The sequence below is a fragment of the Sturnus vulgaris genome, chromosome 12 (assembly GCF_052056855.1).
Source record: "Sturnus vulgaris isolate bStuVul1 chromosome 12, bStuVul1.hap1, whole genome shotgun sequence".
NCBI classification, from domain to species: Eukaryota; Metazoa; Chordata; class Aves; order Passeriformes; family Sturnidae; genus Sturnus; species Sturnus vulgaris.
In genome coordinates this window covers 18641098-18658352 of record NC_142254.1, presented here as the reverse complement: position 1 = coordinate 18658352, position 17255 = coordinate 18641098, and the positions used below count along the sequence as shown (strand labels likewise).

Below are 17255 nucleotides of genomic sequence, written 5' to 3'. Positions count from 1 at the left end.
ATGAGAAAAGATCAAATGAAGAAAAGGTGACTCTGGCAGTATGATTTCATTAAAATGCCTCTTAAACTTGCAGCAAAAATAGGAAAAAACCTCCCAAGAGCTGCACAGTGCAGCCCCTGCTGCCCTGATAAAATGGGAAATCATCCAATGGAGCAGAAAAATCTGAGACTGACGTCCTTTCTTGCAAACTTACAGCCTAATTAGAGAAGCTACAGGGAGATTAGACAGCTCTTCTTGACAGCAAACCCAGGAACTACTGAACTCCCAGCAGAAATTACTACAAAGTCATCATGTAATTTAAAACATCCGTTCAGATATGGAGTAGGGGAAAATCTTCCATAGGAAAAAGATCAGGAACTTCCTTTCATTCCCTGCTTCTTAGAACTTTCCAATGAAGGGAGTTTCTTTTTTTTTTTTTTTTTTTTAATTTTAAAATATTGTATCATCTCAAAAGCTAGAGTATTTTATCTAGAAGCTTGATTTTCTACAAATAATTATTACCAAAAAATAATGAGGGAAGAACTGTACCTAATTTCTGCCTCCTTTAGTTCCTTTCCTGGGATGATCTTGCAGAGTGGTTTACACGTCCCTCAGCATCTTCTCCTAGAAATAAAATAAAATAAATAAATAATCTGCCTTTCAGGGTGTTTCTTTTTAAAACAAAACCAGAAATAACTCCACTTCTCCCTCCACTTTTGCCAAAGCACTTCAGAAACATGAAGCTCCCTACAAACTGAGGTGAGGTGCTGAGGGCAGAAATAAATAGGAGGGTGTTTATTGCAGGGTAAACAAATCAATCAAATAACAGCTCTGGGGTTGCCAAAGTGTCCCTGGTGATGGGCAAATCTCCTGACAAGAGCAGCAGCAACCCTCGGCTGAGGTACAAAACCACGAGGTGATCCCTGGAGGATCCTGGAGCACTTTGAGGGACACCCAGGACACCCCAAAAAGTCTCAGTGCCAGGGATGCATCCCCCAGCTCTGCTCCAGAGCTGTGTGTGCCAGCACATAGCTCAAGTCTAACCAGTTAAACCACAAGGAATTGCTCTTGCTTCAATCAGGAAGATTTAAATATTCCTTTTTTTTTTTCTTCTTTTTTTTTTTTTTTAAATTTTTTTTTTTTTAATGACTAGAATTGCTCAATAAAAGCTTTACAATGACACAATATCTATGGGGAAAAAAAAAATATCGTGCCTATCCCTGGCAGGACTGAGGGACACTGAGCAGCCACCAGGGTTGGGAGGTTCCTGCATCTTCTCCCTGTCCCAGCTCTCTGTACATTCCCATTTGATAATTCCTTCACCTCTGGCTGAAATTCCCAATGGCAACAATCCAGCACTTCCCAGGACCAGCAGCTTTAGGGGAGTGTGGCTGGAATCCTTTCAGGAGCCAGAGATCAGCAATGCAAACCCCAGACTCGCTCCTAATCAAAGAAGTTTTAAATGAAAGTCTCATTTTTGCAATGGGAAGGGGAGAGGGCCTCACTTTGGAAGCCAGGCTAGAGACACTGGTTGTTTGCTGAGGCACATCCTCTTCCCATCCTATCCTATTTTCCCTAAAATAACTCAACCAAGCAGTAATTCATGGTTATTGACTAAGCTATAGAAAAATCTCAGGAGAATCGAGGAGATAAATGGCCTTTGGTTTTCCACAAATAGGAGTGATGGAAACAGAGCCTTTATGTTGCCTCAGGCACTGCCAGGAGGGTTTGCAGCTTCTCTGCAAATCTGTAGGATTATATTGCTCTGTGCCTAAAAACATATTTACTCTGGGAACAACAGGCTGGGTGGGAATGGCACTTTTTATACTGACAAACCACTGGAAAATGAGGTCCTTGATAGATTTTTTGCACCACACTGAAAAATAGAATTTAGGAAAAACATAAAGGCACGTGAATTGACATTAAAAATGGTGAAAATCTCTGGCTTTTTTGGCAAGTGTCTTTCCAGAGCAGCTCCAGTCTCCCCCGTCTGCTCCCTGTGGAAATGTGGTGCTGCAAGGGCAGATATTGGGTACAGCCCTCCTCTTCCATGGTCATTTTTATTTTTCTGGGTAATCTCAGGCTCTTCCAGCTGGGGAGGCTGTTGAAGCAAGGTAAATTCTATTGAACACGATTAACACTATTTAATTCTATTAAACAGCTGCTCCTGGAGCTGTTTAGAAGATGGGATTGCTGTTGCATGAGCAACCCTTCACTCCTGTCCCTACAGCCTTAACCTTCCTTTAAAATCCCCTGGATTACAGACATAAAGGGTGATGATTCCCCTGAATTGCAGCATAATTCCTGTGTGTAATTTGGGTGTGATCAGCACCACCAGCAGTGCTCACCATGGGTTGGGTGCCCTGGGTGTGTCACAGTCCCACCACAGCAGGTGAGCAAACCCTCAGGTGACATCTGCCACACCTTTGGGTGGTGACACCACGGGGGGACCCTGACAAACCCTCTGGTGCCCTCCTCCCCAGCAGCAGCAGCAATCCAAAGGGTCCAAGAGGAAGGGAATCACATCCTTCCAGCCCAGAGAGCTGCAGGAGCAGCAAGAGTTGCAGTTTGCTGGTTGTCAGCACTGATTCATGCACACAGCCTGGATGTACATCAAATCCTCGGCTGGAAAAGCAGGATTAGTCATTGTTTCCAGAAAAATACAGCTTGCAGCAGACACCACAATGTATCTCTTTTCTTCTGCACTTACTCATGCAGTTATTACTTACAGTCTTCGTTGGATGATCCGAAAAATTCAAACAGAAATTAATTATGCTGCTCATTAATTCCTCTGCTCCTGGACAAAACCTACATAGACAAAGCAAAGGCTTTGTCTGGTGTGATGTGGCTGAGGGATGAGGGCTCTGTTCCTTCTTTATGGGGTTGTACATCATCCCCCAAGGAAAAGGGGTCAACCTTTCCACAGGAGAGAAAGAAAAACTTGGCATGAGGGCAGGAAACACTTTGGGTTTTCTTTCTCTGTGACATCCCTTTCCCTGAAAACATTTCCCCTCTTCCCTGGGCAGGGCAGGCAGGGTTTTACATCCAGATTTCAGCTGTAATCCCTTTTTTGAGCGAGCTGCTGCTGCCCTTCAGCAGAACTGCTCTTCCTGACACTGGTGGCGTTTATTTGTCATGGCTGGGGCAGAGGAGGGGATGGAATCACACATATATCCATTTCTAAGAAAGGCTTTTGAAGCTCTCCAAGATGCTTTTCCTCCAAGTGTTCCTATGGATCATCTGCCAGACCACCAGCCATGAGGCACTACTGAGTGCAGCAGCTCTCTGCTATTTTATGTGTTCCTCCAGTTGGAAATAATCAAACCTTTGCTAGAGCTCTGTGGAAAAGCAGGCTGGAAATATTAGATATGTTAGGAAAGGAATAAGATTGTCATCACATAATAATAGGCAAAATTATCTTTATATCTGTCATTGTTACCACTTTTCCTGGAACACCACTGGAAGGAAATAAATTTATTCTTGCTGAACTAGATACCAACACCACCTTTGCTTTCATTACTGCTGGACTCCTCTGTTGGTTTTTCTGTCAGGGTAGCTAACAGAAAACAGTGAAAATGTAAATATTTTCACAAATTCTAAAGTTCAGGATCATGTGAGCTCTTAGACCCTGATAAATATGCACAGAGCTACCATTGCCATGGCCAAACCCCATCTCTGCAGGGAAGGAGACACTGCAAAGATCATCATTTTATAAATAATTTCATTAATACCTGCCTGTTTCCATAACTCTTGGCTTGCTTCCACTCCCACACATTTTGCACACAAATTTGAGCATTTTCTCTGCACACATCAGAGGCTGCAGCTATAACAGCTCTCCAGAGCATCTCTTTGGGATAACAAACTGTGACAGACTCAGAGAGATCAGCAGGAAAAGGAGGTGAATCTGTTCTGGAGATCTCATCCCTGTCCAGTGCAGGCTGCTGCCAATTCCACATTGCATTTGCATTTTCAGCTCACTCAGGTGCCTTGGGAAGGCTTCTTGGACGAGGGACAAACCACAGGAGCCTCAGCACATTTGGGCATTTCGTTGGTTCTGGGCAGCTGGGGAGAGACAACTGCAAAGGAATAACGCCAAAAAAACATCTGGAGGTGATGGACAGCTGAGAGGCAGAGAGCTGAGGAGCTCCAGAGAATCCTGTCCTTAAACCATCCTCTGCTTTCAAATGCAAAAATATTAAAACCCAAAATTTCTCTAAATGTGAACTTGCACGGAGCACACAGTACCTCTGCTGCCCTTTTTTCTTGGTGATCTAACCCAGAAAAAAGTCAACGATTTCAAAAAGAAACTCAAAATGTAGCTCTTTTCTTCACCCTGAAAAATTTATAGCTTTAACTTAGGGAAAAATTAGGGAAAAAAGACAAGAAAATTATCAGTGTACAAACAAATACAAACACTTCCTGGGGAGAACAGGACTGGGAAGATTTGTTAATGGTGTTAAGAGAGGATTTGAAGGAAAGGAGAATATACAAGGTATAACAGCTGTCAGGGAAATGAACTGAAAATATTTCTTCCTGCTGTGGAAAAGGATGTTGGGCCTTTGCTGGAAAGCATGAATTAAAACAAAGAAACTTTTGTTTTCAAGCTGTTCAAAAGAGCTTTCCCAGGTTTTGACAACCTGGTCAGTGAATTTGTGACCCACAGTCTAGGGGGTTTTTTTCCCATTTTTTTTATCTTTGGAGTATAGAAATTGTCTTAATTCCTCTCCTTTTGAATTTTAATATGTGAGTTGTCTCCACAGCAACTTTTCCAGCCACTCCACAACAGACTTAACTCACACATGGAAAGATGCAACATCCCACATGGGGAAAAAAAAAGGCAGAAAGGGACTGATCAAGCACTTGGTTCTTTGTGACATGCAGAAAAATGGTTTAAAATCCAGCTTGGGGGAGATCTGGCTGGGCTTTTCTTTGCTGCTTAAAACCCCATCATCAAAGCAAGAGGAGGACCAGAGGAAAAAACAAAAGTGCTCCTAATTGCAGGGATTGGGTGCAAAGCAGTGAGAGGATGCCCAGGCAGTGTTTGGGCTGCTGAAAGGGAACAATATGGAAAGGCAAAGCTTAAAGAAATAAAAGAGAGAAGACAGACCTCTCCTGGGAGTGGAGGGAGGTGTGGGATAAATCAGTTCTGCCTGAAGAAAATCCATAAACTGCTTTTCAGGTCGTAAAGAGAAATATGCTGCAGATGAGGAATTTGTTCTTAGCTTTTCTTCATGAACAGTCGGGCAGAGGCCTGAAAGAAGTCGCTGTCACTTTTATAGAGAGAAAATATTTTAACAGGATGTTCTCTCCTTGAGCAGAGGCTTTTCCCTGTGCCTTGGAGCCCTTGATCCCCAGAGCCAGAGGTGTGGGACTGGAAAAGCAGCAGAGGAACAGCTCCCTGTGTGTCCCCAGTGCCAGCAGGAGCTGCTGGGACAGGCTTTGCTCCTGTCAAACACTTAAACCTCTGCTCCCTGAAAAGCAGCTGCTGCTGGCCCTGCCCACTGTGGGAGCAGGGAGCACCCCAGGGATGCTGGCTCCAGGTGTGCTGGGCACTGGGTGCATGTGCCAGCCCATTCCCAGTGTCCCTCCACTGCTGCTGCCCCCGAGTTTGGAAAACAAGAACAGCTCCCAGGAAAAACCAGGTGGTTTTCCATGCCTGGAATGCTTCCTGCCTCACTGAGGAGGCAAAATTTGGATGGAATCCAGGCAGTGTCCGTCCAGGGCTGCTGGACCCAGCAGGGATTCGTGATCCCAGCAGTGTTCCTGTGTCTGCATGAGGGACAGGAGAGGATCACCGTGCCACCAGGCTGAAACATCCCAGGGGGATAACCTGCCTGGATGATCCCAGCATCATCCCTTCCTCCTCTGATTCAGCCTCTCCTTTCCTGCTGCTGTGGGCACAGCTCTCAGCCTTGCAACACCCCACACTTATTCCCCTTTAGGTATTAATGGCCTAAATTTCCATATTTCAGGGCAAACTGGCAAAAAAAAAGCCACATTCTGCGTGAGTCAGGTACAGCGTGGTTGCAGCATGCTGTGATGTGACATCCTGGGCAGATTCCTCCTGCTCCTGCTGACTCCTGCTGCCCCATGTCTGTGAATGTGCCAAGGCAACACTGTCCTAGCAGCCTCAGTCAAACCTTGAAGCTCCTGAGGGTGTTGGAAAGAAATATAAATATTGCTGTGTTTATTCAGAAATGAAATAAACATAGTGTTTTGCTTATTGTTGCTGGCTTTGACAGGTGTAACCCTTTGGGGTTGGTGATGGCACCCAAAGCATCAGCCAGGACAAAATCCATGCTCATCTCCAAGCCACAGCATTTATTCCAAGCCCAGTGTAAGGGTATTTTTCTTTCCAACAGCTCATGATTTGTGCTAAGTTATTGTTGGCTACTCTGCATTTGTAGATATTTTCACATCTGTAAGACTGTGAAAGGTGACATTGATTTCTCTCTGTTTCTGTGGGTGAGATTATTTTGGAAAAGGCACCTTGTAGGTGTAGGATAGGCTTCACCTCATTCTTTAATCATGTCAAAACTCAGGTGGTCAAAAAAAAATTAAGAAAGACCCAGTTTCAATTTTGGGATTTCTAAGGATGCCAGCCCTTGTCCATTGCCATCCATCTGTAAAGCCAAAGCTCTTGGGGCAATTTTCACCAAATGATGACCAAAATCAGTTCAAAAATGACAAGAGTAAATGCACTCTGACTGCAATACAGCTTAATTTTAACCAGCAGGAGTTTCAGGGGATTAAAAAAAAAAAAGGAAGAGAACTTGTTGACATGAAGCATGTGGAGTCACTCATCCAGCATTGTGTAAGGGCTGTAAATCTGCCTGGAAATGAGGCATGAAATGTATCATAAAAAAGTATATCATCAAAACTATAAGATCAGCTTAAAATTTATTGTAGGTAACTTGGGGAGAGCGTTACATGTCTGAACTTTAAATCAAAAGCTCTTCAGTTGGATATTCCTGCAAGCTTTTGCACAGAACTTTCTCTTATTTCCCCTCTCCTTGCACCAGCTCTCACTAAAATCCCCACGCTGTTTTCTGTAAATTCAGCAATGAAAACTCTGTAATCTGAAAGCCAATACAAAACCTGCCACAGCAAGTGAGTTACAGCAGAAGCATCACTGGTTTAAACTTTGGGGTGAAATAAAGCTCAATAATGAAACAGAGAATTTGTCCTCTCCTGCAAAGGTTTTGTTGACTCAACTAATGCAGCTCCCCACTCTCCTTATTACTTTAAGATGTTCTCCTGACCTCCATAACCCCACTGTAATTATCTTCTTGGTGTTAGTTTCTCTTTCTTCATCTCCCCAAAGACTGTTATTGTCTTTCTGTGACCAGATGAACACCAGATGGGGAGGATAAAGGGGGAAGATGAAGATTTGGGTGCCTACCTGATTTTTGCTGTGCCTGGTGAGTATGGGTAATCATGATCAAAATTAAATCATTAAATTATTCTCTAAAGCCTAATAAAAATCGTTCTTTTGGTCTTACTGCTGTGTCAAGGGAGTGGGGGTCATGATCCTTCCAAATGACATGGAGCCAGAGGTTTATCTCACCTAAATTTCTCTGCACTACAAAACAGCCAACAAATTACCCAGCACAAATCTACAGGAGGTCTCTTAATCTCTAATCATTCATCAAGAAAAGGCTGCAGAGAGCAAAGGGGGAAAGATTCTCCTGCCCACTGAAGAAACACAAAATAAGAGCAGTTTCTAAAACAAACCAAAGCTCATCTTTTCCCTGATATCTCCTGCAGCTTCTTGGTTTGTCTGATAATTCTCACAGAGGAAGCAATGAAAGAACCACAGTCCTTACACCTGGAGTAATTTATGCCATATATTTATATCATTGAACAGTTTCATCTTAATTCTTACTGCAGTCTGGGATGCTCTGTGCCTTTTCCCTGGTTTTTGGAGCCCTGGGACCCAGCATTGTGCAATTCCCCATTGCTGCAGCTCCGCCAGTCGTAGTGGAAAAGTTTGAGGAAGAAAAAAAAGCTCCTTGGCCGGACACCAAACACACTCTTCAAAATTAATGTCAGGGCTTTGCTAAGGCTCAGCTTTCGTGGCTAGCAAGAGCTGATGTGGCCCAGATTTGCAGCAGGCTGCTGACACCTCCATCCATCCTGCTGGGACTGTCCCCAGGGTTTGCTTTGCAGGGGAACCCTGGGTTTGCCTCTGCTCCCAGCAGATTGTGAGCAAAGCCTGGGCTGGGTTGGGTTTTAGCATTTCCTTGCTCTGGCAGCTGATTTGTAGCTTGCAGCCTGCTGCTTTCCCAGCCATGAGTTTCTGCTCCCACTGCCGTCGTCTCCCAAGCAAGCAGAAACCTTTCCTGTCACCTTTCCTGTCACCTTTTCTGTCACCTCATCATCATTGCCAAAGCCAGGCTCGCAGGGCAAAGAGCAACACAGAAGCCTTCACCAGACAAGATAAAAACTGTGAGTAAGCTCATCCCAGGGCCAAAAACAAACACCCATGTTTGTGTCTAAGCAACCCAAAAGCTGCTAAAGCCTGACCTGCTATGAACATGTAACACATGAAATAAATTTTGCTGAGTATCTCCAGATTAAGCCAGACACTGCTAGCACTGGGCAGCACAGATAATATTTAGTGTTAATGAGAGGTACAATAGGTAGAGTAGAAATTTGGAATTCACAGGTGGGCAGTAAGGCCTTTGTAACCCCTGAGTGAGCAGGGATAGTTGTGTGACCCTGAAACTCACAGGCTGGTGCCCAAGGTCTCTCCTGGACAAGGGGAGGAAGAGCAGATGTTGCCTTCATCACTGATGGCTTCTCAGTCTGGAATTGGAGACAAAGAATTCCCAGCCTTCATCCAGCTACACACAGGAGAAAGCAAAGGAGTTTCCCAGTGACTGCCTCCCACAGTGCTGGAAAACCTGGGCAGAGAAGAGACAAATGGGTCTGTGATGCCTTGCTTGGTACAAAAGGTGACTCTCAGCAGGCCCTAGAAAGAAGCTGGCAAGATCACCCAGAGTGACAACAATTCTGCTGGCAAGACCCAGGAAACCCTGGGATAAAGTGGGGGTGAAACACAGAAGGACAGGAACACAGATGGAAGGCAGAGGCAAAGCAGAAACAGCAGCCACCAAATATCTGGGTACAAGATCTGTACGTTTCCTTTTCCAGCCTCTTGCACTGTCCTCTGCTGCCTGCACATCCCATCCCATCACGGATTTCTGCCCCTCGGTGACACAGTGCTTTGACATTTGGACCATCAGGGCAGCAAACATTGATCTCTGAGGAGCCACTCCTGATTCCAGCACACCACGTCCTGTGCTGCACTCCAAGTCTCCTCTGCTCCATTTTATCACTGAAGTCTTGGCTGCATCTTCTGCTTTTTTCCTTTTTTCTTTTTGTCCTTTTGCCTATTTCTTCTCTTTTTTTTTTTTTTCAGCAAGCTTTTCTCAAGCAATGTGCTGGAATGAACAAGCAGCCTGCGTCAGCTGGGATGGAGCTGAGCATGGAGCTGAGATTTATGTGAGCTGAATGCTCAGACAGTTGTTCAGGGTGGAAACTCTTACCCAGCAGAGCCTGGTGGGTGATTTTACACAAGGCTCTCTATCCAATCTCTAGGAACCTTTGTATGCAAACCTCGTAGGTGTGCTCACCAACAGCTGCAGCACCTAGAGAACAGTTTGGGCTCGAGCCCTTTGCCACCACTGGCCAAACCCAGTGCCTCAGTTTCCCTGCGGGTCCCTGAATACTCTCCAGGCTGGATTTTGCTGGATTCAGGACTGCCCATCACTTCTGCAAATGTTGAATCTGCTCTGGAGGAGGATAAGAGCTGGGAGGTATCTCAGCACTTTACACCAGATTATGGAAAGGTTGAGATCCAAAATAATTTTCAAGTGTCCCCATGAGAGCAAAATCTTCTCAGTCCTTTCCTGAAGGGTGAAAGGGAAGCCTTTCCTCACCCTTCACAATCCTATAAATCCAATGGCTGTGCCACAGGGAACATCCCAGAGCCCTTCATCTGCAGCAAGGAAGAAAATCCCCTGGAGAAAAAGAGGAGCAAGAAGCTGCCCTTGGCACCACTTCTCATGAGCTGTCCAGGTACTTTGGGACCTCTCCCACAGAGGTACAGCCCCAGGTTTTGGGAATAAATTAGTTGTCTTTGGCTGTTTTGATTTTGGGGCTTTATTCCTTTGCAAAGGATCTTTCTTGACTTTAAAAGAAAAGCATAAAAGAAGGGAAAACAACAGATTCCCAGGTGGAAAAGACTTTTATGTTCTAGTTAGAAGATGCTCTCAGTACCCTTAAAGGTGGAAACCTGAGGCTCAGAAAATTCAGAGTAGAGGATTAATGACCCCAGCTCACTTCTCCCAAAGGGACATTGCAGAGCTTGGCCACATTTTTCCTCCTCCTTTCTCAACCCAAAGCTCCTGAGGTCACTTCAGCAGGTCTGAGTTGGGTTGTGTAGCAGGACATTTGCATGGGAACAGGTAAGAAGATAAAAATTGAAGTAAATTATTAAATCAAGAAAAACTTAAGTAAACTTTTAAATTAAGAAGCATTTAAGTAAACTTTTAAGTCAGCTTTGCTGGGTATGAAGGAGGCTGCAGAGATGAGTCCCAAGGACTGGCTGGGCTGTCACTTGTCTGCCCCACCACATGTGGATCCTCCTGAACATTCCAGAGCTGGAGGCATCCCAGTTTGGGGTGAGGAATTCCTTGGGAGAGCTCATTGCAGGGCTTTGAGGGAAAGCCCCAGCTCTGTGATTCCCTTTGCACCAAATAAAAGGCACCAAGACCGACTCTGGCCTGAGCTTGGCTGTTTGCCTGTGGAAAACATAACAGTATGTAACTCTCCTCATGCCAGTGGGGAGCCCAAAAACTATTTTAATTTCTGTTTATGGTAACTGAATCGCAGTAGAGAATTCAATAGGACATTTTTGGGTTCTTAACTCACAGTCAATACATTCCTCCTCCATATCCTGGAGAGCTGCTGTAGCCAGGATTATTCTGGTTTGGAGACATTTAAACCAGTTTTGTTTAAGGGTAGTCATGGCACTTTTATCCAGACCTAAGCAAATTCTACCCCAGATTCCCCCAAACATTTTTGGTCAGTCTGAATGGCTGATGGGACCAGGAGCACCTTGCAACTCTGAGCCCACAAAAAGCCACCTCAAGGTTCCAACAACCAGTTGAAAATTATTTTGGAAGGATCATGGAAAGAAAGACAAAACTGAGGATTTATATAAAAATGTGATGGTTCTGGCGGTGGAAAGGAGCTGTGAGGGAGAGCTGCTGCACTGTCCCCCTGCAGTCGCTGCCAAAAGCTGCACAGACACAGCTGTGACTGACGGGTCAGTGGCTGATGTGCAGAAAACACAGGACTCAGCATTCACCTCCCCTCTTCTCCTTCCCCTGCACTCACACTTTCTGGTTTTAAAGTTCCCACACCCCTCATTTTAATTAATCACAGCCAGCCAGGCTCTGGGAACAGTCCACCTGTTCCCCTCAGCCCGAAGTGAAAATCCATTAAAAAGCAACACACAGGACACACCCGAGCTTTCCAGAAATGGAACAAAATCCAAGGAAATACCTCGATGCCGTTGTCCCAGGGAACAGTGACTCTCCTTTCTGATCATTTCTCCAACAGCTGCTCTGAGTGCTGGGGAATGATGCTCCATGCAGCCCTGGACTGCTTCCACCCTGTGGATTCAGGAACAGAGTCAGGACACCTGTACCCGAAAGCAAAGCCATCCAAGTCTGGATATTCTGCCTGAGAGGGATTATTCCTTTCAGATGAGAAGGAACTATTCAGCCCTGGCTATACTGGAAAGACAATACTGTAATTCTTACAAGAACTGGGATATTAATTCCTGGCACAACCCAGGACAATTTTTTTGCTCTCCTGAAATTCCCCCACCCTGAGTTTACAGTTGGTGCATTAATCTTTATTTTCCCCCCAAAAAACACAAACTCAACTCCTGCTGCCTCGCCAGCACTGTCTGTCTGTGCAGCCCCAGCCTGGAGTTACAGTGCTGAAGGAATGTGCTGCAATGCTGTGCCTTGCCAAGCCTGAGTTTGGATTATTCTGGCCTCTCCAGGCCTTTAAAAACAGACATATTTTGCTACCTACCCCACTTTCCTGATGGAAGCAGCAGGCAGGAGGCCACCAGCCCCCTCAGATGGGAGGGTGGGTGCTGTCCCTCAGCCCTTGGGGTGGTCTCATTGCTCTCTGGAGGATGATGGATCAGTCAGATTTGGCAAAGATAAAAAAAATCTAAATATTTTTGCCACCACCGTTCTGGGAGTCACCCTGGGCTGTCTGGTCTCTGCTGCTGCTGTGTGTAAAGATTAAAGAAGACACCCAGCAGTGACAGCTCTGGGCACAGAGCATCTGTGGTGGAGGAGCTTTGGCCACAGTGGGATCAGGGGCTGGTCCTGCCAGAGCAGTGGATTTTACTGTGCAATATCATTGCAGCATCAATAACTGGGCAAATAGAAAACAGCTCCATTTATAACAACCCAAAGTGACACACTAAACCTCAGCCTGCCTCCAAATAAATGCCCTTGATGCCTTTACTAAGATATACCCTCTCCACTTATTCTAATGAGCAAGAGTGCAGACTTATTTAAGTCTGGCTCAGGATACAGATTCCCAGCCCAGGGGCTGGACCACCCCAGCCAAAAGGCAAAAATCACCTCAGGTAGATCTGAACTGCTACAGGCACTGAGCAAACAGCTCTGCAAGCCCAGGAGCTGGAGTTATTTATCATCAGCAGGGCCCAGAGAGGAGTGAAGTGACCTGTGAAGCCAAAGCTCTGATGGAAATCTGTGGATATTCCCCTTCCAGGACCCGACACAATGGCTGTGTCTGGCCGGACGTGCCTTGGAGGGATTGAGCTCCAGCTCTGTCTGGGCAAGGCATCAAAGCCCACAGATGTCCAGCCAAGCCTCACACCTGATGGCCTTTGAGCCACTCCAGACGTGCTCTGCTCTTTGTGCTCTGCTCCTGCCAGCTGCCAGCCCGCCTGCCTGCGCTCTCACAGGGCTGGGACATAAATGCCAGCACATCCTCTCGAAAAGAAAAGCAATCCTGGGGGAAAAAAAATCGGGTTTTAGGCAATCTTAGACTGATGAGGAGGTGTGTGACCATGTGGCTGACAAGATCCTCCAAGCCCCAGCTGGAAGAAGTCGAGAGTCACAGGGCAGGGTGGGCTCTAATGAGGCTCTGGTGGGACCAACTGACCCAAACAGGGCTTCTAAACTCATGGAATCTTCTAAACTCATGGAATCACAGAATGGTTTGGGCTGGAAGGAGATCATCTAGAGCCAACCTCCTGCCATGGGCAGGGACACCTTCCATGGGAAGGAATTCCATCAGGTTATTCATGACCTCATCCAGCCAAGCTTTGAAAATCTCCAAAAAAGGGGATTTCACAGCCTCTCTAAGGCTTGGTTCCAGCGTTTGAGCAGAGCTGAGTGGCTGCTCTGTGTGCTGACTCCTGCAGGGTCACAGCATCACCAGTTCCTGCAGGTTCTTATTCCCACAGGACAGTGACATTCCATAGAAGCATCAGCACTGCCCACTATTCCTAAGGGGACAGAAATTACTGAGATTTGAAATGCAGCCTTTGTTGTTGGACTCAAAACATTCAGAAGTCAGGAATATGCTGGATTTTTTTTCATGGTGACTCTTTTGATGGTGATTCATTCTCCAGTATTATTGCAGTGTCAGGGTGGATGTCATCTCAAAACAAGGCAGAAAGGCTGAAAATCATCAGAAATGTAACTGCATTAGACACAGACCTGGCAACTCAAAATGAAAGGGACAAAACACAATTTCCCTGGTGTCCCATTAACCTCAGAAATACAATAGAAAAACTGAAGTCACAATTCAGGAAAAAAAAAATTATTAAATAAAATCAGCACCTAAATTTTTCCTGAGGAACCTGCTCTTATAAATCCTAAGCAGAGGTTCCCTACAAACTCAAAAATCCTGTGTGACTTTGATGGGACTTCAAATAATTTTTGCATTGTTTTGACTTTAACTGTACTGAAAAGTTCATTTATGTACATTCCTGAAACATAGCATTAGTGGGGAACTTGTTGATAAAGCCATGGAGTAAAACTGAGAATTTTTTCAATTATATTTGATGCAATTCCAAGCCTTGTCCGGAAATTAATTTATTTTTTTATGGATTTCTCTGCATGAGCTCCTTAAGTCCTCTGTTTACCAGTGGGGCTGTTATACTCATACTTGTTTTCTCCCTATCAAAACCACACACCTTCTTTATTTAATTTATTGCACCAATTGCTGAAATTGTGCAACTGCTGTGGATTCTTTCTAAAGCCTTCAGACAGATTACATCCAGCAGGGGGAAAAAAAAAAGCCAAAGAAAAAACATCCTTCTCAGAGAGGAAGAACCTGAAGCCTTCTACACCTGGCTTCCAATTTTTGGCAACAGCAAACCCCAAATTTGCAATTTCTAACACACATCATTTTGATAGAAATTTGGAATGAGCGTCCTTGGTGTCCCAACACCGAGTTTCCAGAGGAAAATATTGTCTGTTGTATCCTTAGCAAAAGAATGGCCTTTAAGATGGATAAAATCTTAAAACTGGACATTGAGTGAGTGCTGGGAAGGGATTGGGGCTGAGGGAAAGGGAAGGTGGAGAAGGATTTGGAAAGGGAACCAGAGGGGGGATTTGGGGTGGTCTGGGCAGGACTGCACACCCAGCACTGGTGGTGTTTGTGCACCAAAGGACATCACCTGCCCCATCCATCCCACATTTCAGCAAATTTCGGCAAAAAAATGCCAAATGTGCAGAACACAAACCCTTGTTCAGCTCAGCTCACGTGGAGGACAGTTTTAGAGAAGAGACAGGAAGGAGATGACTCACAAAGCTCAGCCTTCTGAAAGCTCTAAGGAGGCAGCAGCCTGTCCCTGAAGATAATCCAGTCCTAGCACTGGGACAAAGAACTGGGAATAACACTGGCAGTAGAACAGACAGGCTCATCCTGGGGACAAAAGCCAGAGTATGCTGATTTATGGCAAGAGGAGGAGGGATTTATTTTTATTATCCAAGCCAACCTGAATCACTGCAGAGGCAAGAGATCAAAAATAAAGACCAGGCCCATGTCCTTTCTCACTTTAATTGCAGGCACTCCAAGAGGATTTTGTTTGAACAAGGGTTCCTGATGTTATGTCTACACTGAAAAGTAAAAAAAATAAATTTCCATTTCAGTTTGGTCAAGCCCCATGAGCTAACCTAGGCTAAAATAGAGGTGATCAGACTGCAGGAGCAGGAGAGGGATTGGACTGGGTCAGATCAAAGGTCCCCATGTGCTCAGGGAGGAACACCCAAGCTTAGGAAGCTGTGACTAATTCCCACACCATATCCAGCCTCAGAAAGCCACAGCTCCAGGGAGGTTTGCAGTCCCAGGTCCCAACCTGGACATGTTTGTGAGCCTCTCCTGGGCCAGCCTTTCACAGGACAGCTGAGCCTCCCAAACATCCCACAGAAATGAGCTTGGACAATGGCCTGTGGGACAAATTGCTGCTCCTCAGCTGAGTTAAACCTGCTGTGTGGGCACCCCAGCTCAAAGCAACAGCCCAGAGGTGATTTGGGTTTGGGTTGAATTAAAATTGCTGAATTTAGTGAGAGCCTATGTTGGTTTTCCTTCTTTATCCTTATTTTCATTAGAGATAATTAATATGAATTGGTTAACTGGCACTAAAAACATGTTTTCCTCTTTCTGCCTTCAATTAAAACAGAATCAGGATGTAGGCATGAACTAAGCCAAGGATCCAAACACACTCCAGGCTAAAGAAAAGTCCGAGCTCCAATCTAAATTTTGTGATTGAAATCAAGGAAAAAAAAAATTCAGTTTGGTGAGAAGAGTTTCTTAGTCTACAGAATAGAATTCTATCCCATTTGTATTTTATCTGAGCCCACCTGATTACAACAAGGATGAATGATTGTTTTTCCCAAGGCTCCAATCCCAGTAGTATACATCCCTTCATTTTTCTCTCTTTTTTCCTAAAGATTTTTGGCAAGTAATTTCCATCTCTGGCTTCTTCCACCCTATTTTGTATAGGAAGGCTCAGGACATGCCTGGCTGCACAAAGGGGTCACCCTCCAGGTTACTGATTAGGAAATAGTAGGGTTTGTCAACATCTGGCCCTGACAAACTTTTAAAAATATAAATACAGATGGTTTTATTTAAAAGGTAAAAGGTCCAAATTCAACTCAAGGATGAAGCCTGTTTGCTTTCCAATCTCATTTTTTCCTCTGGACGTTTGGTACGTTGTGTTCCATTGCTATGAAGCGCAATCACATTTATATAATAAAACATAATTAAGACATGAAAGTATAAATTGGGACTTCTTTCGTTTTGTGACTTATTCAAGGAATTTCTAGCCCAAATTGAGTAGAATTGTTATATGTCAAGTATTTCTGAGAGCTTATTCCCATGATAAGAGGGACCACAAGCCTCAGTGAAGTAGAATAAAGAGAATAACTTCCCTAACTGCAACATCTGTGGAGCAGAAAATTAATTCCCTCCATCCCGAGTGTGACTCTGAAGTGCTGCAGCTGAACCTCTCTTTGTGGGAGCTCTGACCCCGTTTGATTGTACAGCACCTCGAGTGCAGATCCCATTTCAGCAAATCTTGCCCAGGTAGAAATTTCTATCCCAGAAAACATAAGTCAAAGGCTTTACAATCTGTGCCCATAACTTTTCTCTGCATAAAATTTCTGGCAGCAGAGTGCTGAATTACCAGAGAAAATTGCACAATAAATTCTGTGTAACAAGAACAAACTCTCCACCAAACCCCTCCAGTTCAGGGAGGGGGTTATTATCAACCATGATACAAATATGTTATAAATCCACCAATATATAAATATGAATAAAAATGTTGGGTGGATTTGGCTCTCAATAAACCTTGTGAGCAGGCACCTGAATTTCAAGAAATCACCAGCCTGGATCTCAGCCCTGACACTTTCAGTGACCTTTGGATGCTGCTGCTTTAAAAATACCATCCCATGCAACCCTCGTGCCCCAGGGTTGATAATAAACCCACATCTTGTCATTTCTTCCTGTTTTTCTGAGGCTTCTCTTCTCTCTCCCCCTGACAAAAGCAGAGGGATTCACTGTCTCTGTGGAGCCCTGTGTTGAGCACAGGGTTTTGTTGGGAAAAGGGGCACAGGGAGAAGCACAGAATCAGCATTGTGAAGGCAAAAGAACATTGTTTTTAACAAGAGGGGTGAAAAAATATGACATTGCTTAGCTAA

At 44.8% G+C, this 17255-nt stretch overlaps 1 long non-coding RNA gene across 1 annotated transcript; it reads right to left on the bottom strand.

Moving 5' to 3' along the window:
* Positions 1-527: 527 nt before the first annotated feature.
* On the bottom strand, positions 528-11985 carry LOC148222418 (uncharacterized). Its single transcript, XR_015806171.1, has 3 exons — positions 11940-11985; positions 11554-11663; positions 528-603 (listed from the first exon to the last, which is right to left on the bottom strand). It is a non-coding gene; the product is annotated as an uncharacterized LOC148222418 (long non-coding RNA).
* Positions 11986-17255: the final 5270 nt, after the last annotated feature.